The 27,953-nt window shown below is 42.6% G+C and overlaps 1 protein-coding gene and 1 long non-coding RNA gene across 6 annotated transcripts in view; one reads left to right on the plus strand and one right to left on the minus strand.

Annotated features, from left to right (window-relative positions):
* NFIX (nuclear factor I X) overlaps positions 1 to 22,363 on the minus strand; it is a 291,898-nt gene extending 269,535 nt beyond the window's left edge. The window contains exon 1 of one of the 5 annotated variants that reach the window (XM_068274284.1): positions 22,078 to 22,363. The gene's annotated coding sequence lies outside the window, so the exon portion shown is untranslated. Of the gene's footprint in view, positions 1 to 20,387; positions 20,485 to 21,741; positions 21,761 to 22,077 lie in introns of those variants that run through there. The other 4 variants (XM_068274289.1, XM_068274290.1, XM_068274287.1 and 1 more) reach the window with 4 other exon arrangements.
* A 589-nt stretch (positions 22,364 to 22,952) lies between these two features.
* Positions 22,953 to 27,953, plus strand: part of LOC137562698 (uncharacterized) — a 91,919-nt gene continuing 86,918 nt past the window's right edge. Inside the window, exon 1 of the long non-coding RNA XR_011030166.1 lies at positions 22,953 to 23,188. This is a non-coding gene — a long non-coding RNA (uncharacterized lncRNA). The remainder of the gene's footprint in view (positions 23,189 to 27,953) is intronic.

Below are 27,953 nucleotides of genomic sequence, written 5' to 3' on the forward strand. Positions count from 1 at the left end.
CCTGACCGGCCACCTTGGCCAAGAACCACCCAGCAGGTCTACAGAGCTTCTCACCAGTAGATATCAGATAAGATTTCAGCTGAACTTGATATCCATTGCAAGAACGCTGTCCATACTTTTGTATTTCCCCAAGTAGTAAAAATGTATGTAGTTGTCATTCATGCACCACCACTCCTACCTGCACCCTTCCATCCCCCTTGCTACTGGCAAGCTCACTCATCTAAAGAACGTACATTTCTGATCAATAATCAATCATTATTTTAATCAGGTATTCCAATATCAATTAAGGATGTTCTAGTGTAAATAGATTTTAATTAGATTTGCAAACTTAAAGTCCGATCTATTAAAAAATATGGCCAGGTTAATACTAGTTTGATGTGATGACGATAAGATTACCAGCACGTTCTAACAATTTGGAAGGAAATAAGAGACCTGGAAGAACCCCGTACAAACACAACGAGAACATCCAACGTTTGTCGGTACTATCTTGGCCAGGAATTGAAGCTCAGAGTTTAGAGTCTAGAGGTGTGGGCTGAAGGAAAATACTGAGACGTAATGAAGGACATTTACTAAAGTTATGGTACAGCTATGAATAGCACTAAACAGAAAATAGTATAAAGATACAATACTTCAGGAGAACGTCCACCACTTGAACTTGTACAGTAATGGTCACCAAGAGTGTTATGACTTTAGCTGTTGGCGACCTTCTAATCCCACCCAGGGTCCAATACCATGCACAGCACAACAGGTGACTGGGTGTTCCCTCTGCTCGATCTCACCCTTTATGGTCCTGGAAATGAACGAATGTCTTTCTGGGCATGGAAAAGGCTCTCGAATGAAAGCACAATTGGTACTCATGGCTTGAGGTCGAATACATGAGCCAAATTATGTTACTGGACAACACAGTCTCCTGCTTCAACCTACTGTGACTTCTATGGCTGCCTGCAGGGAGGGGGAAGTGCAACAAGTTCCAAGAAGCACTCCAAATTGGTTCTCCAACTATATTTGAAAAAAAACGTTATGTAATTCCATTTGATCCGACATTTCAGGATCAGTGTGGACTCCCTTATCAAGGCAGCAGGTATAGGAAAATAAATGACCCACAAACGCAAACAGACCCAGCGCACCTGAAAATGTAGCAAAAGTGAATGCCAAGATCAAGGAATCAGATTGGTCGGTCTGTGTAAAGCTGGCCTCTAACGGTCCAATTTCTAGCGAAAAATCGGTCGAGCGATCAGAAATTCTGATCGGATTGGTTGTAAATAATCTCAGTTGATGGGAAAATCGATAATGAACAATTATAAAAAAAAATCGTCCGATTGAATTTTCGTTGAATCAAAATTTGGATTTTCTTGTTGGTCGTGATAGATAGGAAGCAATGATTGGTTTGTTGATGGTGTTGTGAACGATTTTTCGTCCGATCAGAATTTCTGATCGCTCGAACGATTTTTCGCTAGAAATTGGACCGTTGATGGCCACCTTAACAGCTCCACTTCTTCACCAATTTTGCTTGCACTGGTCAACTTGGCCTAATATTTCCCTATAATGACTACCCTGAGAAAGGATCCTCAGTCCTCCTGAAATACATAGAATTGCATATGGACAATTAAAATGCTTCTTGAAGTACAGTTGGAGTACCATATAAGGAATGCTCACAGGTGGGGGCATAACTAGAGAGGAGCATCCCCTGCGATTGCGGACGGGAGGGCAGAGCTTTAGGTATCCCCAACTACTGACCTTCCCTTCCTCCCATACAGGGGACTATACTTCAGATCAGGTGTTTTTGTGGCTACACTTGTTATGGGTGTGAAGACCATGATGGCCACACTTGTTTTATGACCCTTGTGAGATGGGCCCCAAGATCGTGAGGGTCACCACGGGGAGGCAAGAGAAGGGGTGTAGACATTGGGGGGGGGCATCAAAGTTTTGCATGGGGGCCCCATTAAAGTTTCCTTAGGGGCCCATTAAATTGTAGTTATGCCACTGCTCACAGGAATTTTTTTATTATGACTAAACTTTATTTACAAAGTGCTAAAATATTAGGCAGCACTAAACCATTAATACAAAGTGGCACCATCCACCCATTGGTTTCAGCACTCACATAAGCTACTCTATCATTTGAAGTGCATAGTTTACCCAAATATTCTCTTCTTTTATAGATAGACTTCTTAAGGCGTCTTCCAATGCCATAATGCCCCTTTCCTGCTGAAAACTGCATTACAACCCTGAATACCACTTCCTGGATGGTTGCTAGGAAACCAGAAATGTCTCCACCAATGAGAAAAGCGAACATGACCCATCCCGATATGGACATAGGGATAGGTGAATACACTTGACCTCTCTAAATATTAAGAAGTTTGCATACATGGGAATTTGAAGCATATTTGTAAAGTCTATAGAATGTTGAATGGAACATAGCGTCGGCCAGCCTTTTCAGTAATATTTGGTGTTGCAATGCGCTGTGGTGCATTGTTCTGGCCACCATACGGCTGCGTTCCATCTGCTGACTTTTTCCTGCTTGGTAGTGCATTGCTAATGTGCAGCAGTCACAGAGCATGCTTCTACAATGCCTCTCAGGTGCCTCTGCTACTAGGACTCCTTACATCCAGCCAAATTTCCAGTAAAAAAATGCATCTCTCGTTAACGACTGCTGAGCAAAATGTTTCAAATGGCACAATATGACAAATGAAGTCTAGATTCCTGTTAAAGGACAATTGTAACGTTAGAAAACAAAAAAAAGTTAGATACTTACCTAAGAGGAGGGAAAGCTCTGGATCCTAGAGCCTTCCCGTTCCCCTCTGTTTCCCCTTGTTTCACCGCTGGGCCCCTGGTCAAATCTACCACCGGCTGCATCTTCGAGTTTCCTTGGAAGTACTCTGGTCTCCGAGCAGCTTCATATTGCACGCATGTGAAACCCAAATACTTCCATGGCCTTCCAAAGAGACTTGAAGGCCTCTTCAACATTATAGTCGAAAGTTGGAAATAGTGCAACTTCATCACCTGAAAGTGATGTTATACTCTCCAAACAAAAATTTCAGTAACTACTCTTAAGCCCCATACACACGCTCCACAGCGGTCTTTAATGCAGCACAATTATCAAACAACCTTTGTCGTGAAACAAGTTGAAACAACCCAAAAAAGTTGCTTGCTATTGTTCACACAACTGATAAGACGTTAATCCAACAATTGGATTATTATTATTATTGATTTATAAAGCGCCAACATATTCCGTGGCGCTGTACAAAGTATTGACGTCTTATCAGTTTTGTGAACAATAGCAAGCAGCCTTTTTTGGGTTGTGTCAGCTTGTTCCACACCAAAAGTTGTTTGACAATTGTGCTGCATAAAAGACCGCTGTTGAGCGTGTGTATTGGGCTTTAGTTGCATAAAAGAACATGTGAAAGCATTCCCACATATTTTCTCTGTGTAAAAACGTATATATTTTCACTGCAAAGAATAGTTCAAGATAACTTATCTTTGGCTAATGTAATAATTGTTGGATTGCTGGCTAAAGCTCTCTGAAGGCATGCTGCCGCCCCCCCCCCCCCCCCCCTTCTGCTCAAGTGACTCAACCATTGCCAAGAGGATGTATCTATTCAGCAGAGGGAGGGAGGAGGAGGGAGCAGAATCAAAGCAAAGTCTGTACTATTCATCCAACATCTCATTGAAGGTAGGCCCCACACTATCCTTCCTTTCGAACGGTTTTTAAATATTTTATGATCTACTTGGATGCCTCAGTCTAATAGTCAACCCCTGTAGGGGGGTTGAATTTTATGTTATATATATAAGATTCTTTTTTGTCAGGAGCTGCACCCAGAATTGAATCTCAAGGCCGGGTGGGGACAGTACTTCCCCACATGTCTACAAAAGTGGTTGCCTAACTAGCAACCGTTTTTTGTAAGTATAATACACGTCTGTCCACCACAGCTGATCTTACAACATACTGCACAATATTAGACTCCCGTTGCTTCCTGTCATTTTTTCCTCTTTTTTTTCACCTCTGCTAAGGAGAACTTCAGTCTTTATAAAGCAAAAAAAAAGTGTAAATGGATTTATTAATATAGACCTTAAATGAATATGAAGGTGAAGCTGGGGGTTTCATATTTATGATTGTTTTTTATATAAGCCGGTCTGCTGACAGTAACAGTAGCCTTTGTGTAACAGGTGTGTTTGTGGTGGTTTATTTTTACAGGCTGCCCAGCTGGATTGGAGTTTGAACGCTGCAGGAGCTGGGGAGGAGGCCTAGGGGAAGCCGCTTCTTGGGACATGTGGGCCACAACTGGAGGAAGCCGCAGACAGAGGCACTGATACGTTCATTTCATTAGGCTTAAAGGGGGACTCTGAACGCAGACATTGGGACAAGTATGCTTGTGATAAGGCTAAAACAACCTATTAGTGTTGATTGGACCTTGCTATTGTTGTCCAAAACCTCCTATACTGCTGCCTGGAAGACAAACAAAAAGGGCACGTGTGTTAGAATGAGAATAAGACTCAGTTCATAATGAATGACAGATATGTTGACGGATCCAATGTTAATGTAAATGTGAAGCAAACTATAAAAAAAGACAGATACTCGCCTATGGAGAGGGAAGGTTCAGGATCAAATAGAGCCTTCCTGTTCCTCTCTTGGTTTCTTTGTTCCAGCCCTGTTGCAGGTATTCAACCAACTGGTCGAATATGCATTCAGGGATCCTAGGAATTCTTTAGAAGAACTCTTGTCTCCGAGTGCTTCTGAAGACGAGTGGCTTCCTATTGCATATGCACAAGCGTACACAGCACAATGCCGCCCACCTTCGGAAGAACTCTGGGGCACAAGCTTCCTGAGCCTTTTGAGGGCTCCCAGAGGTGGCAAATTTGGACAGGTCCCGGCCCTGGAAAGAGGACACCAAGAGACGAGAGGGAAGTTTCTATGAGATCTAGAGCCTTCCCTCTCCATAGGTGACTATCTGCTCCTATTTTATTAGGATGCTACAAGATTGCTTTAAAATGAGGATCCATTCAGACCTGTGCTAACATGTCTTCTTTGTCCAGTGTCCGTCTTGTCTGTCACAGTGGCTGAACAGAAATTCCCGACCTGCATGATTTTCCTATGTCAGAACATTGTTATGTAGGTCTTTTGAGACACCATATTTGTGTTGTCACCATCCATGGTACTGATCACCGATAGGGTGGACCGATCGTTAAAGAGGCTCAGAGATGAGATAAAGTACAGCTCTGATACTTAACCGGGGCTTCCTCCCGCCCAATAAACACGTCCCACGCCGCCCCCCCACAGTGAGCCATTCAGGCGCGGTGATCTCCGTTACCAGCCTCAGTGGCGTCACTCCAGGTCTACTGCGCATGCGGGGGAGGTCTGCGCATGCACAATAGACACCGACTGGCGTCGGCTGAGGCGGGTAACGGAGATCACCGCGGCTGAATGACCACAGGAGGACGGCGTCGGACTTTGACGTGTTTATGGGACGGGAGGAAGCCTCGGGTAAGTATCAGAGCTGTACTTTATCTCAACTCTGAGGCTCTTTCAGGTGGCCACTAACGATCCAATTTCTAGAGATAAATTGTTTGAGCGATCAGACAATTCTGATTGGATGTGATCTGATTGGTTGTAAATAATCTTTGTTGATGGGCACAATCGATTACGAATGATTATAAAAACAGTCGTCAGATTGGTTTTTCATCAAACCAAAATTTGGATTTTCTTGTCGGTTGTAATAGATAGGAAGCAAAGATTGGTTCGTGAATGGTGTAAGTGAACGATGCATTAAGATATTTCACTTCCGATCAGAATGATCTGATCTCTTGAATGATTTTTCGCTAGAAATTGGATCGTTAGTGGCCACCTTAAGAGAGAGAAATATTATGGGGCATTTTTACTGCTCATCTACAGCTAAGGTCAACAAGCTAGATAAATGTCTTTGGGTGCAAACGATTTCCAGCTCACAAAACTACGAGCTACGTGACACACAATTCTGTCGTTTATGCGAAGTTCTTATATAGACGCCACACATGCATACTTTTACCAATGGACATTCAATGATGTGTGTACATGATATCTCATATGAAGTTCGTATGGAGGAGCCAAGCATACGCCCTTGCGCCGTCATTTGTACTCTAACAATATTTCTACACACAGTTTAATGCTAGGTACACATGATACAATTTTCTGGCAGATTTACCTGCCAAATCGATTTTTTCCAACATGGATTTAGATCGATTTTCGGATCAATTTCCACAGAATTGAACGGAAAATCAATCGTAAAATTGATCAAAATTCAGATCGGAGATGTTGGAAAAAATCGATCTGGTAAGTAAATCTGCCAGAGAATTGTATACTGTGTACCTAGCATATCATAAACTATAATCCCCCAAACAGATCTGCAATGATATTTCCTCCTTATGCCCAAGAAACATCATTAGTCATCACCCTTTCCTGCCGGCAGGCTGTTTTTTAGTGACCGATTATCTGACAACTAGTTGTGTTAAGTTTGTGACAGTTTAAAAAAGATCGTTGTACAGACACAATGCTTCGTTATCTGCTGGGCAGCCCATTCTATCATATAGGGATGGGGGGAGCAAGGAGGATCGGGTGGTATCCTGCTGCAGGAACTTCAATAAAAGTTACAATGCCAAGTTGCCAACAGAGGTTGTTCTCTTAGCGACCCAGCTTTACTGCTTTCTCTCTCGGGGCCAGCGTTTATGTAAAGATTAAATGGGCAATTTCTCAGGACCCCAAACTCCTTCACAACAAACTTACTTATTTCAAGAAGTGCAGACGCTAGTGGAACAATCCTACCCTGTTTCCCCCCGAAATTAAAGGACATCCGAGGTTAAACTAAACTGATGAGAAAAAGGATTGTATCTATCCTCCTTCTCCTAAAAATGACTTTTTTTTTTTAGACATTCCATGGTTTTATTTTATATTTAAATCTAGTTTTTATGGTTTCATTGTCTCTGCTCAATGACACCTTCATTGAAGTATGTTAGAACTCAAATCTAGGAATTATTGACCCTTTTGATCTCTTTCCTGCTCTCAGAAGCCATTTACTGACAGAAAAGTATTTTATGGCTGTAATTAATTATCAGTGAGGGTTATGCTATAGTCTGACCCAGTCCCGACCCGGACAGAAACTGTCACTTGCATACCTGATGTTTAACTTTTTCAGGCAGAGAGAGGAAAAAAGGAAGCCTAGGAAGAAGTATTGCACCTTGTGTTATACTGGAGCCAATGGTCTCACCGGCAGGATCATAGCTCCATCATTGGAACAATCACTGCACTAGCTGCTTATCAGAGAGTGCAGTAATTGGCCCAATACCGGAGCCATGGTCTCGGCTGCATCATTGGGACAATCACTGCACTAGCTGCTCATCAGAGAGTGGAGTAATTGGCCCAATACCAGAGCCATGGTCTCGGCTGCATCATTGGGCCAATCGCTGCACTAGCTGCTCATCAGAGAGTGGAGTAATTGGCCCAATACCAGAGCCATGGTGCCGGCTGCAGGACCATCGGCTCCAGTAGAAACACAAGTTGCAGTACTTCTTCCCCATAAGCTGAAGCTTGGGGGGAAAGGGGTATGGAGCTGGGGGACAGAAAAAAATGCAGGGGGACCTCAAAGGATATGGGGGACAGCGCAGAATGGAGCTGGGGGTATGAGGAGGATGCAGGGGAGACATTGGAGGACACAAGGAGAACATGGGGTCAGCAGAAGACACAGTGAAGTACACTGAGGACATAGGAAGGACACGAGACACAGGAGGACAAGATAGAGGAGGACACGGGGACAGAAGGGGACACCAGGAGGACACTAAAGGTACAAGGGGGACACTGGGGCACACAAGAGGTGGATCCAGCAGAGGAAGAGGTGGCACAATGGGGAAGGCAGGAGGACACACAGCACAGGAACTTGTGTGTTCATAGAAATATAAGACATCCCCTGAAAATAAGCCCTAGCATATCTTTTGGAGCAAAGATATGACACGGAAACAGGGTAGCAGTGCATAAACCTGCAGGGGAAATGAGAGTATCTTGCCTTTATGTTCTGCCCCTCCCTAGTATATTGCATTGTTTTCATAAAGATGGGCTCGGATTAGGAGTATAACCACTTAAGAGAGCAGAGGATGGAGAAGGCGAGCTGTGTGGTGACTCACAGCACACGCTGAGCGAGGACATTGGAAGGAAGACGTGACTGTACTCTGGTGGGACAGAGGACTGTTTGCTTTATGGTGGATGGGGTTTTCTGAGAGTTGGCAAGCATGCACTGGCGGAGAGGGACAATAACAATTACTCTAACCATTACTGAACCATGGAACAAACAGAGGAGTGAGCACTTTGTGTGTTCTAGATGTTTATTTCTAGTCCTCTGAAGCAGAGGGTACATTACTACAGCAAACCTCAGGAGTGACTTTCATGTTTTGCATTGGAACGTTGTGACAATTTTTTAAGTATATTGTATTACTGGTCGGAGTCCCATTTTAAGACATTTTAACCACTCTCACGGTTCTCCCCTGTAGCGTGTCACTGCTTCTTTATCTGGCAGTCAGCATGTATAATACACAGCTTACTACTACCTCAGCAGCATTGACTACTGTTACAAATGAAGCTCTGTTGAGTTCCCTCAGGGATTAACTACTAACTTCTTTCCTCATCCCCATGTGATGGCTGGCTGGCCTTAGTATTGGTGCCAGGAAATGATGTCATCAGGGGATCCGGATGGGCCGCTGCCAGCATAAGGAGAACATGCCAAGGGTGGATGGAGGTCTGGCAAGGGGCAGGAAGAGGTGTGGCCAGAGGTGTATAAATAGGGGATTGGAGGGGGAATGGCTACGCTTACAAACTACAAAGTGTAGTCCAACATTAGAGTCTGCATTGTCATGGTTGTAAGGCTGTATAGTATTAATGTGTGCCACATCATGGAAACCTCTACAAGTTAGCTTTAAAGTGAACCCAAGGTGGTATTAAAAAAATACAATAATTACTTAAGAGGAGGGAAGCCTATATACTGTAGGATTTACCATGTCTCCTGGCCTCCCCCGTTGCAGCGTATGGACCTCCAGAACATATCCAACAAGAGCTTGTTGATAGGTTACGTGGCTGCGCTCCTCTTCATACACAAGTGTGGTCATACTGCACGTGCGTCAGTACGGCTGCGCCTGCGTCCAGGAGTAGGTATGTGGTACTGTGCAGGTGAAGCTGTGCCATGCTACTGTGCAGGTGCAGCAGCCGAAGAGAAGTGAGGATGCGATCTTCAAAAGAGGCTTTGTGTTCTCTTTAAAGGGACACTTAAGGCTAAAAAAAATGAGTTTTACTCACCTGGGGCTTCCACCAGCTCCCTGCAGCTGTCCGGTGCCCACGCAGCCTCACTCCGATCCTCCTGGCCCCGCCGGCAGCTACTTCCGTTTTCGGTGACAGGCGCCGACAGGTGGGAACGCGAGTGATTCTTCATTTTCCTGGCTGCAATAGCAGTATAGAGGGCGCTACTGTGGCCAGGAACGTGAAGAATCACTTGCGTTCCCAGGCCTGTCGGCGCCTGTCGCCGAAAACGGAAGTAGCTGCCGGCGGGGCCAGGAGGATCCGAGTGAGACTGCATGGGCACCGGACAGCTGCATGGGGCTGGTGGAAGCCCCAGGTGAGTAAAACTCATTTTTTTTTGTAGCCTTAAGTGTCCCTTTAAAGTGAATGGGAGTCGATATAAAAAAAAAAAAAAGCCAACTACTTATGTAAGGAGAGGGAAGGCTCTGGGTCCTATAGAGCCTTCCTACTCCTCTCCTGGTCCCGTTCCAGTGCTGGCTCCCCGGGAGCAGTATTCAACCAATTTGGTCAAATACTGCTCTCTCTCTGCCATGAAGGAGGCTTAGGAGGTCTTCGGGAGCCAGAGAAGAGCGCAGTATGGAGCCGCCTTTCTTTGGAAGGACTTGTCTCCCGAAGACTTCCGAAGTTCCCCGCGGCGGGGGATTCAAAGGTCCTGGGTCCCGGTGCCGTTGCAACGAGGGCACCGGGACCCAGAGCCTTCCCTCTCCTTAGGTAAGTATGTAGTTCATACATGTCAAACTCCGGCCCGCGGGCCAAATCTGGACCTCAGAGCGATAAAATTTGGCCCTCAAGTGGTTTCCCCACTTTCATTATGTGTGGCTCACTCTAGTTCACCAGGGAAGCTATATTGGAGGTGAAGCCATATGGGGAAGGTAGGGAAAAAGCACTAGACACCAGAGAACTGTATAGGGGAGGGGGCAGGGGGCCACTAGACACCAGGGAACTGTATAGGGTGGAGGACCACTAGACACCAGGGAACTGTATAAGGGTTGGAGGGGGGCCATTAGACACCAGGGAACTTTATAAAGTGGTCAGTAGACATTGAGGTTGGCTTGCGACCAGGTCCAAGTGTCCAATTTAGGCCCACTTTGTATTTGAGTTTGACACCCTTGATCTATTTTATATATTTATTTAACGATTCCCAATGACTTTAAAGGGAACCTAAACTGAGAAGAATATGGATGTTTCCTTTTAAACAATACCAATTGCCTGTCAGTCCGGCTGATCTATTTAGCTCCAGTAGTGGCTGAATCACACACCTGAAACAAGCATAATCCAGTCTGACTTCAGTCAGAGCACCTGATCTGCATGCTTGTTGAGGGGCTGTGACTAAAAGTATTAGAGACACAGGATCAGCAGGAGAGACAGGCAACTGGTATTATTTTAAAAGGAAAAATCCATATCCTTCTCAGTTTAGGTTCTCTTTAAGTGTAAGTAAACTAACAACTACTTTAAAATTGTAAAAGGCATTAGGTAACAAAAAAATACCGTGGCCTGCTGCAGGCTAAGCACAGCTGCATGTAAACAACGAGGCCACAGTTATATGTAAACAAAGGGGCTCTGCTGTCTTCTCTATAATTCAATAGGTTCACGTTGCCTTTAAACTCCTTTGTCAAAGAAGATTTAAAAGAACTAGAGTCAAGTAAAGCAGCCAGCCAGCTCAGAGTTCAGTAAAGTTATAAAATATAAATTATGAATAACAATTTAAAAGTCTGTCTTACCTTGTAAATGACACAAGTTTGAATATTCTGTGCCTACAGGTGTTTGGAAACGTAATTATTGCTGTAACAGCAGTATAACCCTGAATAACCTCTTTTTGAAGTCCTCCTGAGTTGTCTGACCAACTACCTGCCTTCTCCCAGTGTGCCTGTGCTAACATAGTGCCCCTCCCCCTACTGTGCAAAAGGAGGATCAAAATGATGAAACTATTCAACACTGCTATAGATCATATTTTAAAACCATGTCACTTTAAAAGGACCCATTCAAAAGTGACTCTGGAGTAAACGGCGATATAAACAGAGAATATGATCTTATAGCACATAATCAAAAGATACCAACAGTAAAAAGAGCATGTCTAAATTTTCAGCCGGCTAGCTTTCCATTAGAAGCACGCGAACCGCATGCAAATTTTCAGATGCAAAATTTGCATATGAATGTGAATTTGCACATGCGTATATATGAAATTTTTTTACATGCGAATTTGCATGTGCATTCTCATAATTTTATTTCTTGGTGTTTTTTACAAGAAGGAAGTCCTACTGTTATTATTGATCGTGCATGCTAAGCCGTGAATGTGAAAGACGTTGTGCAGCATGCGGGATCCAAAAAATAGTAACCCTGCTGTTACTTCTCTGGATGCGAATTTCGCATTTAGTGGAAATAGGCCCATAGGAATTCATTGCTGAAAAAATAAAAAAAGCACAAATTCACACCTAGTGGAAACAGTACCTTAATATCAATGATCAGATTGTCAGAAGATGAAGATGGTTCAGTTGTGTCTGGCGGACAGATCTTATCATGCATGGTAGAGTAACAACAGCCGATATCTCCAAGACAGGAAAAAAGGGTACCGGACATTAGGGCGCCCACATGGACTTTAATGTGAATTACTGCTATGGCGGCGCTCAGAGGGTAATTTGGCCACCGCCAAAAGACGGAGCTCAAATTACGAAAAAAAACCAGTGCAATTCAGCCACCAGCAATAGCTGGCAGCCATATTGCACCCTACCCCTGAGTCCATGGCGGCCTGGAGGGGGAATAGTAATCTACACCGCAGGGAAATTTGCTGTAGCAGGGTGAGCCGTTTTTTGGCTTTGCCCTGCGCCCAAATTTCTCGGGGCCCTTGCATGTATGCCGATATCGAGGGCTGTGGAGTCGGAGTTGGAGCAATTTTGGGTACCAGGAGTCAGAATTGAAGTTGGTGGTTTCATAAACTGAGGCGTCGGAGTCAGGAGTCGAATGATTTTTGAACCAACTCCACAGCCTTGGTAAGTTTTAAACTAAGGAGTCGAGGAGTCGGAGCAATTTTGGGTACCTGGAGTCGGAGGATTCATAAACTCAGGAGTTGGAGTCGGATGATTTTTGTACCAACTCCACAGCCTTGGTAAATTTTAGACTAAGGAGTTGGAGTCAAGGATTCGGAGCAATTTTGGGTACCTTGAGTCGGAGTCAGTGGATTCATAAACTGAGGAGTCAGAGTCGGATTAATTTTGTACCGACTCCACAGTCCTGCCGATATCTCTGCCTTTGGTTTCCTCTATCGCCTTCCTCATCTGGGAGAGCTGATCTCAACGAGGTTTTCAGGGACATTAGATAATATGGTCCTACAACAGCCGGGAACCCAGCAGATTTTTTTCACAAATGAAAACAGTTTCAACATCTGCAACTGTTCTCCACATGCTGAGTTAGCAAAACGTGCATTTTTTTTAATCTTTAAGATAATTATATTTTAATAGACTGGAGTCTGGCAACAGGCATGTTGTCCACATTGACAAAGACAGTGGAGTTTGGTGCTTGAGGTGGGTGGGCTTCCCATTGAGAAAAAAAACATCTGAAATGATGTGCGTGAATAGAGATCTGCACACGCCATCGACGGTACATGTTGAGTGGGATTCATGTCCAAGAAACTGGAGCCGATAGGCTGCTCTGTGTTTTTCAGCAAGTGGGAAAATATGGCACACCCACAGATGCTTTTCAGAAGGCTACGGCGTATAATCAGTAACACAAATGCCATTAACAATGCAAGAACAAATAAAGCTGCTATCTATTTTCATAGCTGTTACATCAGCTACATGCCGAAATGCATCATCCACCGGCAGCTCCAGCCGTGAAAACGCCGGACTAAAGACGTCCATGCTATGGAATTAGTCAGTCCGATACAGATTTGGATAGGTGGATAAAGGGCAGGGCCGGTTCTAGCTATAATGGAGTCCTAGGGGGAAAAGTAACTTGGGGGCCCCCCCAGCAATGCCCCCTGGGAGTTAACCTCCCAGGACTCATCCCACCACACTCCCTGCCACACAAAATTATTAGGTGTCCATCAGATGTCCCCAAAAGCATTGTTGGGGACCCCATTATTCCCCTCCTCCTAAACCAGGCAGGACACAGGAGGCAGCACCATGCTCTACACTTTCGACTTCTCCCTACAGCGCCACTCTTTCTCATTCCCTGCAGGCATGTATGCAGTCACCATAGCTGGAGGGGAGGGACACACCCCTTGTAGGCCCCTACAGGCTCTGAGGCCCTGGGGCAATCGCCCCCTTTGCCTCTATGGAAGCGCCAGCCCTGATGAAGGGTGCCTTGGTACTGTATTTCTGGCCAATCAAAATCTCTTTTTGGCGAAAGGTAATCTAAGATGTAAAGCATTCGTTCTTAAGAGTTTGGATGTCGTGGCTTGGTTCTACCTGGTCCAGTTCCCAAAGAACTGATTCTCCTTATGGCATGCCTTCTAGAAACAGCCATTCTGAGGTTATCCCATTCACTATGACGTATATACCGATTTGTGCCACATCTGGACATACACAGAGACAGGATACTCAGACGTCATCATGAACTGTTCCAAACCTCCAGGTCGTTCAGGTGCACTGATGTTCTAAGAACTTGAAGTGGACATTCACAGACTCCAGTTTCCTTTAATGTGTGACTGTATCTTCCATTGAAGATGTTTAATATGCATATGATTATCTAATGGCCTCAAAAGCTAGGATTTCAGACCTTGTTCTGAGTCTTATATTGCCTGGTTCCCTCGTCAAGTACAGTGAAAAAATGAGGCCAAGATACCAGATACCAAAGACAAAATCAGGGAAAACTTTTCATTTTGATCAACTGTTGCAGAAAGAGAATGGACCAAAAAGCCTCCTTTGTAAATAGTTATCTAAAGACTCATACACACGTGCCATTTCTGCTATCCTTAACGATTGGTAGTTCACAAGTTTTGGAAACAATTGCTATACAGCTATGCTTTTCACCTACAAACAAACACTGGTGTGCTATCCTATAGGAAGGAGAGGATGATAAAGAACTGTGGACAAGTAAGCAGCATCATGCAGAGCAGAGAACAAGGAAACAAAATGAACTCATATGCAGAGTAACTGTACACACACTAGATTCTTCGCTGAGAAGGCCCAAAACAAATGTTTCAGACCAATTATGGTAAAATGAGAGAGGTGCCATTAACCTGTTACCTAAACTTGCATAGTTTTGCTTTAAAGAGACTCCGTAACAAAAATTGCATCCTGTTTTTTATCATCCTACAAGTTCCAAAAGCTATTCTAATGTGTTCTGACTTACTGCAGCACGTTCTACTATCACCATCTCTGTAATAAATCAACTTATCTCTCTCTTGTCAGACTTGTCAGCCTGTGTCTGGAAGGCTGCCAAGTTCTTCAGTGTTGTGGTTCTGTGATGCATCTCCCCCCTCCAAGCCCCTATCTGCACACTGCCTGTGTATTATTTAGATGAGGACAGCTTCTCTCTTCTCTCTTATCTTTTACAAGCTGGATAAATTGTCCTCTGAGCTGGCTGGGCTTTCACATACTGAGGAATTACATACAGGCAGAGCTGTCTGCACTCTGCAGGAAGAAACAGCCTGACACTTCAGTGAAAGATAGCTGCAGGGGGAAAGAAACGCACAAATGATCTCTTGAGATTCAAAAGGAAGGGTGTATACAGCCTGCTTGTGTATGGATGTATTTTCTATGTATTTTCTATAACCTACTTCCTGTTTTGGTGGCCATTTTGTTTGTTTATAAACAAACTTTTTAAAACTGTTTTTAACCACTTTTAATGCGGCGAGGAGCGGCGAAATTGTGACAGATGGTAATAGGAGATGTCCCCTAACGCACTGGTATGTTTACTTTTGTGCGATTTTAACAATACAGATTCTCTTTAAAGGATTTCTTTGTGTTATATTTTCACACACCCATAACTGAAAACCTTATTACAGGTTTATGGTTAGATTTAAAATTTAATTTGGCAGATGGCAGAACAAAATGGTTGCTGTAGTGCTAACCTTGGCACTCCAGCTGTGGCAAAACTACAAATCCCATCATGCCTCTGCCTCCCCGAGTTATGCTCAGAGCTGTCAGTATTGCAATGCCTCATGGGACTTGTAGTTCCACCACAGCTGGAGTGCCAAGGTTAACCATCACTTCTGTAGTGTAATAGTTTAACAGGTAACTAACACCGTCATTCTTTTTTCTTTTTTTTTGCAATATCTAGAGTAATATAATCTCATTAGATTACCGTACATATTAATAGAATATATTTGAATTGAAAGACCTTCATCTAATTTTTCCCTATTGGAATGCTACACATTTTTATGTGACCAGCTCCGCCTCTTTCCATCTTACTACTTTCTTCTTGACATCTGCTCTTTGCACTTTTCTTTTCTTTTTAGTTTAATGTCTGTGTCTTAGTCACTTATGGTTTCCAATGTTTTTCTTTCCACCTATCGGAAGTTTTCTTCTAGTCACCACAGGACTCCTTCCTTTCCACCTTCCTAATGTTCTTTTTTCCTATTTCAAGGTTTTTATTTTATTTTATTTTTTTGCTTTCCTATGTACACTTAATTTGGATTTTTTTCTTTGATCTTACTGGTGTTTTTTCCTTATCCATGATGCAATTTCTTTCCATCATCTAAGTCTTCTCTTCAGTGCACTTCCATTTGCCCAGTGTAGTCCTGCCATTCCATGTACTTATTTCACCATAGTCAAATTTTGTATCAGTGCAGATTGTCTTTCCACCACGTTCAAACCTCAGTACCCTCTGAACATTGTGTCGCCGTTCTTCTTTTCTTTCCTTTTCCCGCCCTTTTCCTATATTTACCTCACGTGGCTGCTTTCTTTTCACGTGTTCCTCTCTGTTTTCTTCTTCTCGAATTTCGACTGTTCTTTACGCCATGTTTGTTTGCCATCTTTTAAAGTTCTGAGATCACCACCATGCTTCTAAACAGTTTTCTTTACCGCTCATCGTAGTTCCTCAGGTGTGCATTTTCTTGTTATGATGCCACATGGCAACAGTTTTGTCATTTTTGAGATCCAAATGAACCCCAGTTGTCTTTAACCACCCTTAAATTGGTTGCAGCAGAAGAGTGCTCTTGCGGTAATGGCCAGCACCACTTGCCTGGAAAACCACCTTCACCTCTGAAATCATCTCCTAAGCCTAGCACATTGCCATAAATATGTATTATATTTATGCCCAGTATCTTAGCAATCCCAGTACTAATGGACCTAATTGCATGCTAGATCATCCCTTAAACAGTTCGGCATCCATACCGAGGACTTTCTCTACAGACGGTTTCTAGAGGACCTTCCATACAGAGACTTGTGGTCTTCTAAAAGACCATTATCATCTGCTCTGAGAGTGCACTTTTCCATTGTCACCACCTACAGCTACCCCACACATGCTACTCTGATCTTTTGGATAGCAACCCTTGTCCTGGACTTCATACAATAGCATAACCTACACAGTCAGTATCTCCACCCCTAATTTGCTTCTATCTACTTTCCACAAATGATCTCTATAAAAGTAATATTTGATTTACATAAAACAAACCTGCCTAGACCTTAATAGATTGGTTAAATAATGGTTTTATCATGGCCCAAAACATTTTTGGGCCCTGGTAAACATTTGTTCTTGTTAGAAAATAATATTTTCAAAAGAAAAACGGTTTTCTTAGAATATGACCTCAGTATTAAATTTCATTAAAAAGACAGAGTCAAGGTAACCTGAGTATGACAATTCATTAAAAAGAGAAAGTCAAGGTAAGGGGCTTCAGAGATTAGTGGGATTCAGGACTCTTGGGGCAAACACATTGTCCTCCACTGAAAGAAAGACTATGGATAAGGTGTCAACAGGGACAGCATCCGTTCTGAGCTTATCACTTCACTGCCATTTATTACTAAGTATGCTAAAGTCTGACTTGGCCAAAATCTTTACACTTTGAGAATTCATCAGCCTGGTTGGTGGCTGGATGGTGTAATGGTTAAGGGCTCTGCCTCTGACGCAGGAGACCTGGGTTCGAATCTCGGCTCTGCCTGTTCAGTAAGCCAGCACCTATTCAGTAGGAGACTTTGGGCAAGACTCCCTAACACTGCTACTGCCTATAGAGCACGTCCTAGTGGCTGCAGCTCTGGCGCTTTGAGTCCACCAGGAGAAAAGCGCAATATAATTGTTCTGTGTTTGTCTGTGTTTGGTTCTGCATCTTACAATAAGTGTTGGATGAACAGCAACCTCTGTACATAGTACATATAGTCTGACACTAGACATTTGCTAATGACACTGCAGTGATGTACTGTGCTTGGTGGCCTTCAAAACACATGTGGCTTGTTTTGAAGACCCCTTTGTGGCCTTCCCACAAGTAATAATATTAGATCTTCTAGTCTAGAAAGCATGTGACCAGTAGGTTATGCACACGTGGGTAGAGCCATACCAGAGCCTTTACCCGTTATTTGTTGGGGCACCAAGGGCCGCTTTTTGGAGAAACTATACCATGAGTCAGTTCTTAAGAATGTCAAGTTAACTAAGAGACGCACAGCAGTATTACACAGCATCACAACTATACGTTACCTCTATAGGGTCTCCCAGAACTCAGAGAAACATCTCTTATCACTCTATTAAGTAGAGCTCCAACTGTTATTACACGTAATGTTTCCCTATAATTTCTCACATTGACTCACAAAAAGTAACTTAAAAACTTTTATCCGTGCAACCTCCCCTCATCTCTCCTGATTTTATCTCGTATAACATCAACCATAAATGCTTCTATTGCTCAGTATAACCTTTCCTTTTTCACCATATATCACCTTCATTTCATATTTTGGAAGCCACACAACACCCCTCCACCACTATCAATACTCTATATCCATATTTAGTCTTTACACATACAATCTCCTTATTACTTGCTAATGATTGTAAGATATTTTATAGAAATAGTATGACTTTTTAAATTAAATGTTCTCAGTTTGAATTAAGTTTTCCAAAAGCTCATTTCCTTCGATCCCAGGTATGTCCTCAATAAAACAAACATATTTCGACAGACAAGTATGATTCATTACAAAGAACCTACGGTGGTAAAAACCCTGCAAAGTGTCAACTTTTTTGGGTGGGAAAACTTGAATCACACAAATATATTACGCACCCAAGTGTACACGGCCAGTTCTACTATTCCGTTTAGTAAACCTAGAAGGATATTGTAAATAGTTGTGTAACGGCAAACAGATCTGACAAAGTGCAATCGTGGATTACAGTTGTTTCACTTTTTCCATGCTGAGAACAAATTATGGGCAGTGATTTTCTTTTTCTTTTTTTTCAAATATATAAAGTATAAGTGCAGCTTCGATTTCTTGAAATGCAAACCCCAAACTATTTTAAGTATTTTCTATTCATCGTTTCTTTTTGCAATTCTTTTTATAGGTCCATTTCGTACGCTCTACTTTTATAAAAAAAACAAAAAACCTTATGAGTCCACAGAGTGCATACATAGTAAGACAGGAGCACTGTATATGCTTTTGGCACTGCAAACGCTTTTGACAGTGAAAATATATATATATATATATATATATATATATATATATATATATATATATATATATATATATATATATATATATATATATATATATATATATATGTATATATATATATAATATATATATATATATACACACACACACACACACACACACACACACATACATACATACATACATACATATACATACACACAAACATATACATACACACAAACTTTTTTTTTTTTTACGCATGTAACTTTTTATATCATCTGAATGAACATACCTGTGTTGTGCTATAAATATTGACATTGCATTGTTACAACCACACTGAAATAAATTACGACATCCCACATGTATTGCTGTTGTAACACTAATCTAGATTTCAGTCGTCACAACAACAAAAAAAAGACACCAGAATTTTCTTGAAAAAAAAAAATCCAGTAGGACTGGACGGTTCAAATAATTAAAACATAGAATAATAAAATATGAGGTATTCAAAAAGGAAAATAAAAAAAAAAAAGTCAAACTGAACTCATATCAGTATGCTATAGAATAGTCAGATAGATAAATATATAAATAGATTAATAGAGAGATCAACAGGAAGGTAAGGTAAACTTCCAGAGAAATACCTACTGTGTGCTGTGTGTGTGTATGTATGTATGTATGTATATACTGTATATAATATATATATATATATTACGGTATACAGTCCGACAGGAGGACAGGAGGAAAGCACTATACAAACGTTAGAAATATATATCTATACATTTATCCGACAGGAGAAAAGCGCTGTACAAATATTTGAAATGTGTATATATATATATGTATATATATATATATATATATATATATATATATATATATATATATATATATATATATATATATATATATATATATATATATATATATATATATATATACACTCACACAGGCACACAATATACACGCACATATGCATATTCTAGCACTTTTTTTACAAACTCAGACACAGCGCCAGCCTATACATCGATGAATATACTATATATTTTACTTTCAATCTACTATTATTATACACCCTACTGCACTCAGGGATGTAAATATTTTAAAGCAGAGTTGAGCACTGGTATTGGTCCGCAGTGGGACCTTCTGGGCACTGTCCTGCCTGCCATATGTTACTCCCTGGCATTAGGCTGCGTTCCTTTCAATGTATGTGCAGCTATGCACAATAACTTACTGCTGGAGAGATTCACTTCATTGATAATAATACTGGATGGCTTCTGCTCTTCTGTAAACCTGCCATCAGTAAAGATATTTTTAGCACTGTGCGTGGCTCTGTAAGTAATGCAGATGAGGTATAATCCAGAGAATGACAGCGCCTTATGATAAATCAATAAAATATCTATATTAATATATCCCCGGCATGCATTATCTGTCCACAGACAGGGAGAGGCACGTTGGGAATGATCAGCAGGTCCCCTCCTAAGGTCGGTGCATTGGGATAAACTATTAAGTACAGGGGCCTGCCCAGTGTGGCAATAGTCGACCGGATAGCGAGCGAATGGTGACGCAAATATGTACTTTACCTCCAACTTCTGCTGCGGAGCTAATCCAGAGAAGTGGCACGCTGGCATACGCAAGCAGAGTACTCCAAGCACTGGTCACAGCAGAAGCCCTCAGAGAGGTGCAAGCACACAGGCCTGCAATACACCCCCTCCCCCCAAGGGGAAAAAAACCCTTTGATTCAGTGTCATTCCAGCACATGTGGGCACATGCCTGGCAGGAATGGCACCAGCTACAACCAGTGCCCCATGTGACTGACACACAAATACTCTGCACAGGACAGGGGGTGCTGAACCTACAAAACTATCCTCACTACCTTGTGCGTAAAAAGGGAGACCTACAGTGGGCAGAAAACTTTGCAGGAGCAGTCAGATTTAATAGACCTTGCAGGGTAATGAATGAGATAGAAAGTAAATTGGTAAATTATGCAATGGAAATATCTATCTATCTATCTATCTATCTATCTATCTATCTATCTATCTACACACACACACACACACACACACACACACACACACACACACACACACACACACTCAGTCATAGACGTACATACATATATACACCATATACATTATTAATTTATTGCTTGTGTGCAAGTATGTGTGCATGTGTGTTTGTGCACGCACATATATACACACACACACACACACACACACACACACACACACACATACATACATATATATATATACACTCCACTCACACACACCTTGTAAACATATGTAGATGCTCTCAAGCAGTATGCATCCTCCTTATGCATGCAAGTACATGTGTAATATATATATTTATTTGCATTTTGCATATATGCCATGCTCTTAAAATCTGAGAGCATATGTGATGTGCACATGTACACATTTTTATATGAAAGTAAATATGTGAAGAGGTACATGTAAATACCATAATTATACATTTAAATCATAAACACACAGACACACACATATATATATATTCAGGTGCGCGCACACACATACTCCAGTTTACATAGTAATTACATTATTGCAAAGGGATACAAACAAATGACCAGATTCACTTTGGCCCGCAGACACCTTACAGAAATAGGGCTGAATACACTGCCCTGTTTTGCCCGCAGCATTGCTGCATTTCCTAAAAGCAGGCCCCCGTCCCTCATCCCGCCAGCCTGCGTGCCCCCGTACTTCCAGTGCCAGGTTAAAGTTCGCTACTACCTGGGCCGGGCAGGAATGTGACAAAACGGAGCTACGCCAGGGCAGCGTTTGGGGGAAACTCGATAAATCTTCAATCCGAAAAAGGGCCGGAAGATCTGCTTTAGCAGGTTTGTCCCCAAAGCAAGGTCACCAGAAGGCTTTAGAGCAGCATACAACTCTGACTGCTTAATAATATTAGAATGGCACATACCAGTCACTGGAGGAGGAACTTCTACCAACGCAGCCAACACAGCGTACAAAAAAAACAAAACAAAAAAACAACAACAAAAAAGAAAAACACCTCTGAAGTTCCCAATGAGTGAAAAGTTTGGAGGAATGCTCGTACGGCAAGGAAAAGAAAAGTAGAACGGAAGAAAAACACACTGAGCGGTGTAATGAAAAGAAATAATAATAATGAGTAGAAATAGAGGGATGGAAGGGAATATGGCTTACAGTAAAGACAGACAGTCAAAAAAGAAACAGATTATTGAGAGCAAAAATAGTTAAAAAAAAATGGTGGGAAAAAAAGGCGCCTGTTAAACCTTACATCTCCTGATCCTTTCTCCTCTCCTTGAATTGCTTTAACTCTAACACCCAGTCCAAACTGTAGGGAAGTCAGCGCTGAAACACTGGAACTCTGCCATCTTCTATGCGAGCCAGCCTGTAGGATCTCTCAGCTGCAGTCAGCCTGCAATACACTTTTACAGGAAGGGGGGAGAGAGAGAGAGAGAGAGAGAGGGAGAGAGAGAGAGAGAAAGAGAGAGTGTGAGAGTGCTCCAGAGACACACTGGATGTCTCTTTCCCCCCCCAACTATCGTAAGTTTTCTCATTTCATCCCTTTTTATCTCTTTTTCTCCTTTATTCCCCTTCTAAATGCCACTTTTTTGTATTTCTCTTCCACTCGCTTGCCATTTCGGTGCCAGCCCTGATGTTGGCATGGGTTCCACTTTTTTTTTTCTTCTTGGCTGGATTTATACTCCCCCCACCCCCTCCCCCCCTTACCCCGGCTCCTCCACCTCTTCCAAACTCTATCTCTGCCCTCTCTTTTTCTCTTTTTTTGCTCTCCTTACCCACTACTTTTACACCCCGACTGCCTATATTTTACCCCGTACTTTTTGCTTCCGTGGTTGCCAACTGTCTCCCAGACTCCCCTTGTTCTTCTCCTACATGCATCCTCTCGCTCCCTTGTTTAAACAATCCCTGTTGCACTCTGTATCCCCCCCCCAACCCCCCCCATCCTCTCCCCACAAACACATGTTGTCTCTTTAATTCTGCAAAGGAGAGGGTGCCAGGCTAAAACTGAAGTCGTGATTGAATTATTAATAGGAGAATGACAGTAGTTTTAACATTGTGTAATCTTTCTGTGTGCCATGGTTAAACTAGGGTGGGTACTCAGGGCTGCTGGGGGGGGGGGGGGGTGCTATTTGGTGCCAGCAGACAGGACTAGGGGTGAATACAAAAAAAAAAAGAGAGAGAAAAGAAGGAAAGCAATCAAACTGAAAAGTGCAAAGTTAGGAAGCAGGCAGTGACACAAGTGAGAGGCACAGACAGCGCGACGGGAGAGGAAAGGGAGCTGAAACAAGAGAAAGCAACAATGAAGATGAAACTAAAACTTTGAAGCGCTCCCCCTGAATACAGAGTGGAAAAGCTAACTAGGCGTAAGTAAAACGTACAGAGGGGATTGTGCAGCAGAAGTTGTGCAGCAAACGCAGCAGGAGGAGGCTGGGCCAAGCAGAGAAACAGTTAAGGGAGTTGATGTTGGGGGCAAAGTTAAGTCACTCTCCTGTAACCTTAATTCCCCCCTGCAGCATGATGTGGAGGAATGTGGTCATATAACATGTGATAGGGCAGATTAAAGGGACAAAGGTCCTAGTAGGTGAAGTGGAAGGTGGTGTGTGTGTGTGTGTGTGTGTGTGTGTGTGTGTGTGTGTGTGTGTGTGTGTGTAGTGTGTGTAGTGTGTGTGTGTGTGTGTGTGTAGTGTGTGTGTGTGTAGTGTGTGTGTAGTGTGTGTGTAGTGTGTGTGTAGTGTGTGTGTAGTGTGTGTGTGTGTGTGTGGTGACACAACACCTGGAATCTACACCGGCTTATTGTACAGGGGCGGAGAATAAAATAATAGATGGGGAGGGGAGGTTAGGTGAATAGAAAGAAAGGGAGAGAGGGAGAGAAGGGCTGGTTAATAAAAAAAAGTGCGTGAGGGAGGACAGGAACAAGGTAGGATAAACAAAGGCACTGAGGTGCTCAGGAGGAGGGATGGGAACAGGCTGAAAGTCTTGTAATGTTTAAAATAGCGAGTGACTTTATCATTTATTATGCATGGAAGAGATTTGAGAGGAAGTGAGAGGAAGATGTCAGTGAATGAGTGGGGTAATTAATGAGTGAATGGGATAATTAATGAGTGAGTGTTTGAGTAAATTACTCACCCAGTGAAGAAATAACTAAAGGCCAGTACCCACCATACGATTTTTCTGACGATTTTTCCGACGCCCAACGATTTGTTTTTGAGCGACAATCGTCCATTTCCGTGATCTTGCGACGTGAGGACAGGCGATGTTTAGCGACGCTTGCTGATAACGACCGTAACGGCGAATCGGATATTTAAGATCCCCGAGGACTTCGTGCAAAGTACTGTGATCGCTTGACTTCCTTCTTGCACCCGTCGTGTAATGTCAAGAGACGTCGCAAGCAGGAAGAGGAATCGCTGAACGCTCGTTGTCAAGGGGACAGCGCTGGACCCTTCGGGTGGCGAGTATTCAGGTTGAGAGACTCAGCGAGAGAGTATGGCAGGGGTCACTCTTGCAAGATTTGCACCGCCACGCTCGCCACTGTCAGGAATCAGTGGTTTTATCGGGAATCCGATTTTTTTGCGTTCGTGCGCTCTCCGTTTCTGGGGGTTTTTTTTCAGAGTTTTAAAATCAGACAGCTTTGTTCTTTTTTTCCTCAAGATATGCGCATTGCCAATTACAATGCATTTTGTTGCGATATGGAAAAATGGTTCACAAATGTGGACAATCGTGGACGGAAAAAATGTGGTCACGAACGTAATTGCAGCTCGCCAGAAAACCTGGGATTTGCACGAAAAAATGATTGAGTGTTTGAGTGAGTTACTCAGTGAGGGAAGGCGTGAGTGAGAGATTCCGCGAGTGAGTGGATGAATGAGTGTTTGAGTGAGTTACTCAGTGAGAGAAGGCAAGTGTGAGAGAATCCGCGAGTAAGTGAGTGGATGAATGAGTTTTTGTGTAAGTTACTCAGTTACGCTTTGTTCACATCTAAAATCAAAGTCGCTGCTAGCGATTTTACGATAATTGGGGCTTTCGTTTTTTTCCCCCCTTGCGGCGCTCCACTGCGCGCTATGATTTTGTACAAAGTGCTTTTGTAAGCACTTTTGCAGAGCGATTCCGTTTTTTCACTTCCTGACGTCAGTCAGGAAGTGAACTCTTTCACCCGAAAATGAATAAATACAGGAAGTGAACTCTTTCACCCGGAAATGAATAAATACAATGTATTTATTCATAAAAGCGCAAACACAATCGCCGGATAAAGCGATTTGTGAGCGTTTTCTGCTTTTCCTATACCTTCCATTGTAGCAAAATCACCTCTTAAATGGTACATGCAGCGCTTTTCGGACGAAACGCACTGATATGAACTGTCACATAAGGAATCATTGCACTAGCGATTTCAGGGCATTTTTACAAATCGTTGGCGCTCAAAAAAGAAAAAAAAAGTAAAACGCCCAAGGTGTGAACAAGCCCTTAGTGAAGGCATGATTGAGAGACTAGAGTCTAAGGGATTGATTCACAAAAGTGTGCTAAGTGTTAGTATACCAGTGAAAAGCCACTTTGCATGTGCTAACATGCTTTGCACGTGCTAACTAGGGTGCTAAGTAGTTAGCACATGCAAACTACTTAGCACCATAGTTAGCACATGCAAACTACTTAGCACCGTAGTTAGCACATGCAAACTACTTAGCACCCTAGTTAGCACATGCAAACTACTTAGCACCCTAGTTAGCACAGTGCTAGTAGTAGTTTGCATGTGCTAACTACGGTGCTAAGTAGTTTGCATGTGCTAACTATGGTGCTAAGTTTGCATGTGCTAACTACGGTGCTAAGTTTGCATGTGCTAACTACGGTGCTAAGTTTGCATGTGCTAACTACGGTGCTAAGTTTGCATGTGCTAACTACGGTGCTAAGTAGTTTGCATGTGCTAACTACTTAGCACCCTAGTTAGCACATCCAAAGCTTTTAGGCGTGCTAACTATGTTAGCACCCTTTTGTGAATCAAGCCCCAAGTGTGTGAGTAAATGAATGAGTGTTTGAGTGAGTCACTCAGTGAGTGAAGGCATGAATGAAAGACTCTGTGAGTGAGTGAGTGAGTGAGTGAGTGAGTGAGTGAGTGAGTAAATGAATGAGTGTCTGAGACTCCGAGAGTGAGTGAGTAAATGAGTGTTTGTGTAAGTTAGTGAATATATGAGTGAGAGGCCCCCGAGAGTGAGTGAGTAAATGAATGAGTGTCTGAGTGAGTAACTCAGTGAGTGAAGGCGTGAGCGAGAGTCTCTGTGAGTGAGTAAACAAATGTTTGTGTAAGTTACTCACTGACTGAAGGCATGAGTGAGAGACTGAGGGAGTGCTTAAATGAATGAGTGTCAGAGTGAGTTACTCAATGAGTAAAGGTATGAGTGAGAAACTCCGAGGTGAGTAAGTATATAAATGAGTGTTTGAGTGTGTTACTTAGTGAGTGAAGGAATATATGTGAGACTCAGTGAGTGAGTTAATAAATGAGTGTGAGATTGAGTTGAGTGAAGGCGTGGGAGTCTCTTTAAGTGAGTGAGTAAATAAGTGTTTGAGTGAGTTATTCAGTAAGTGAAAGCGTGAGTGAGAGACTCTGAGAGCGAGTGCGTAAATAAGTGTTTGAGTTACTCAGTGAGTGAAGACATGGGTGAGAGACTGAGGGAGTCAGTAAATGAATGAGTGTTTATGTAAGCTACTCAGTGAGTGAAAGCGTGAATGAGAAATTCTGAGAGTGAGTAAATGAATAAGTGCCTGAGTGAGTTACTCAATGAGTGAAGACATGATGAGACACTCTGAGGTGAGTAAGTAAATAAATGAGTGTTTGAGTGTGTTACTTAGTGAGTAAAGGAGTATGTGTGAGACTCAGTCAGTGAGTAAATAAATGAGTGTGAGAATGAGTTGAGTGAAGGCATGAGTGAGAGTCTCTGTGAGTGAGTAAATAAATAAATGAGTGTTTGTGTGAGCTACTCAGTGGGTGAAAGCATGAATGAGAGACTGAGAGTGAGTGAGTAAATGAGTGTCTGAGTGAGTTACTCATTGAGTGAGGTGTGTGTGAGAGACTCTTAAGAATGAGTGAGTAAATAAATGAGTGTTTGTGTGAGCTACTCAGTGGGTGAAAGTGTGAGTGAGAGATAGTGAGTGAGTGAGTAAATGAGTGTTTGAGTGAGTTACTCAGTGTGTGAAGGCGTGGGTGAGAGACTAAGGGAATAAGTAAATGAATGAGTGTTTATGTAAGTTACTCAGTAAGTGAGATGTAAAGTAAGTAAATAAAAGAGTGCTTGAGTGTGTTAATTAGTCAGTGAAGGCGTATAAGTGAGACTCGGTGGGTGAGTAAAATAAATAGTGTGAGAGTGAGTTGAGTGAAGCAGTGAGAGATGATAGGCTCAGCAAATAGTGAGTAAAAGAAAGACTGTGTGAGATACTTCATGAAAGATTAGTGCATGTAATTAGTGAGTGAGAGGTGATATTGAGTGAGTGAATGGCACGAATCAGTGAGATAGTCCAAAAGTAAGTTGCACACTAGTGACTGAGTGAGCTACACAGTGAGTGACTGAGAGAGATACTTAATGAGTGAAAGACTCACTGATTACTAAGTGATAGATAATACTCAGAAAGTGAGTAAGTGACTAAATAAGTGAGATTCTTAACGAATGAGTGAGTGGCCTATTGATTTAGTGTGTGAGATAGATAGTGAGTGAGTGTCTAATAGAGTGAGTGCAACGCAAAAATTGTAATATTTAAAGAGAGTCTGAAGCGTCCTAAAAAACTTGTTTTTACTTTACAGTCCTCTTTAGAATTAATGTCATACCTGAAACGCTGCATCCCTGTGGCTGAACTCTCAATTAAAACCCCCGAAATCCCGGGGCAAAAAAATCCATGTCTTTTAAAGTCTTGATTTTTGCTGCCCGGGGGAGGCAGAGCTTTGGGCTGTAGCTCTGCCTCCAGTTTAGTCGATCTGCGCTGATTGCTGTCTCTACCTGTCCCTCTCAGTGAAAGAAAACTGAGAGGGGCGGGGAGAGGCAGCGATCAGCGCAGATTGACGGGAGTAGAGGCAGTGCTACAGCCCAAAGCTCTGCCTCTACAAGGAAGCGATCCCCAAATCTTCCCCCAGGGACTTCGGGGGGGATTAACCCT

Source organism: Hyperolius riggenbachi, chromosome 3 (assembly GCF_040937935.1).
Source record: "Hyperolius riggenbachi isolate aHypRig1 chromosome 3, aHypRig1.pri, whole genome shotgun sequence".
Lineage (NCBI taxonomy): Eukaryota > Metazoa > Chordata > Amphibia > Anura > Hyperoliidae > Hyperolius > Hyperolius riggenbachi.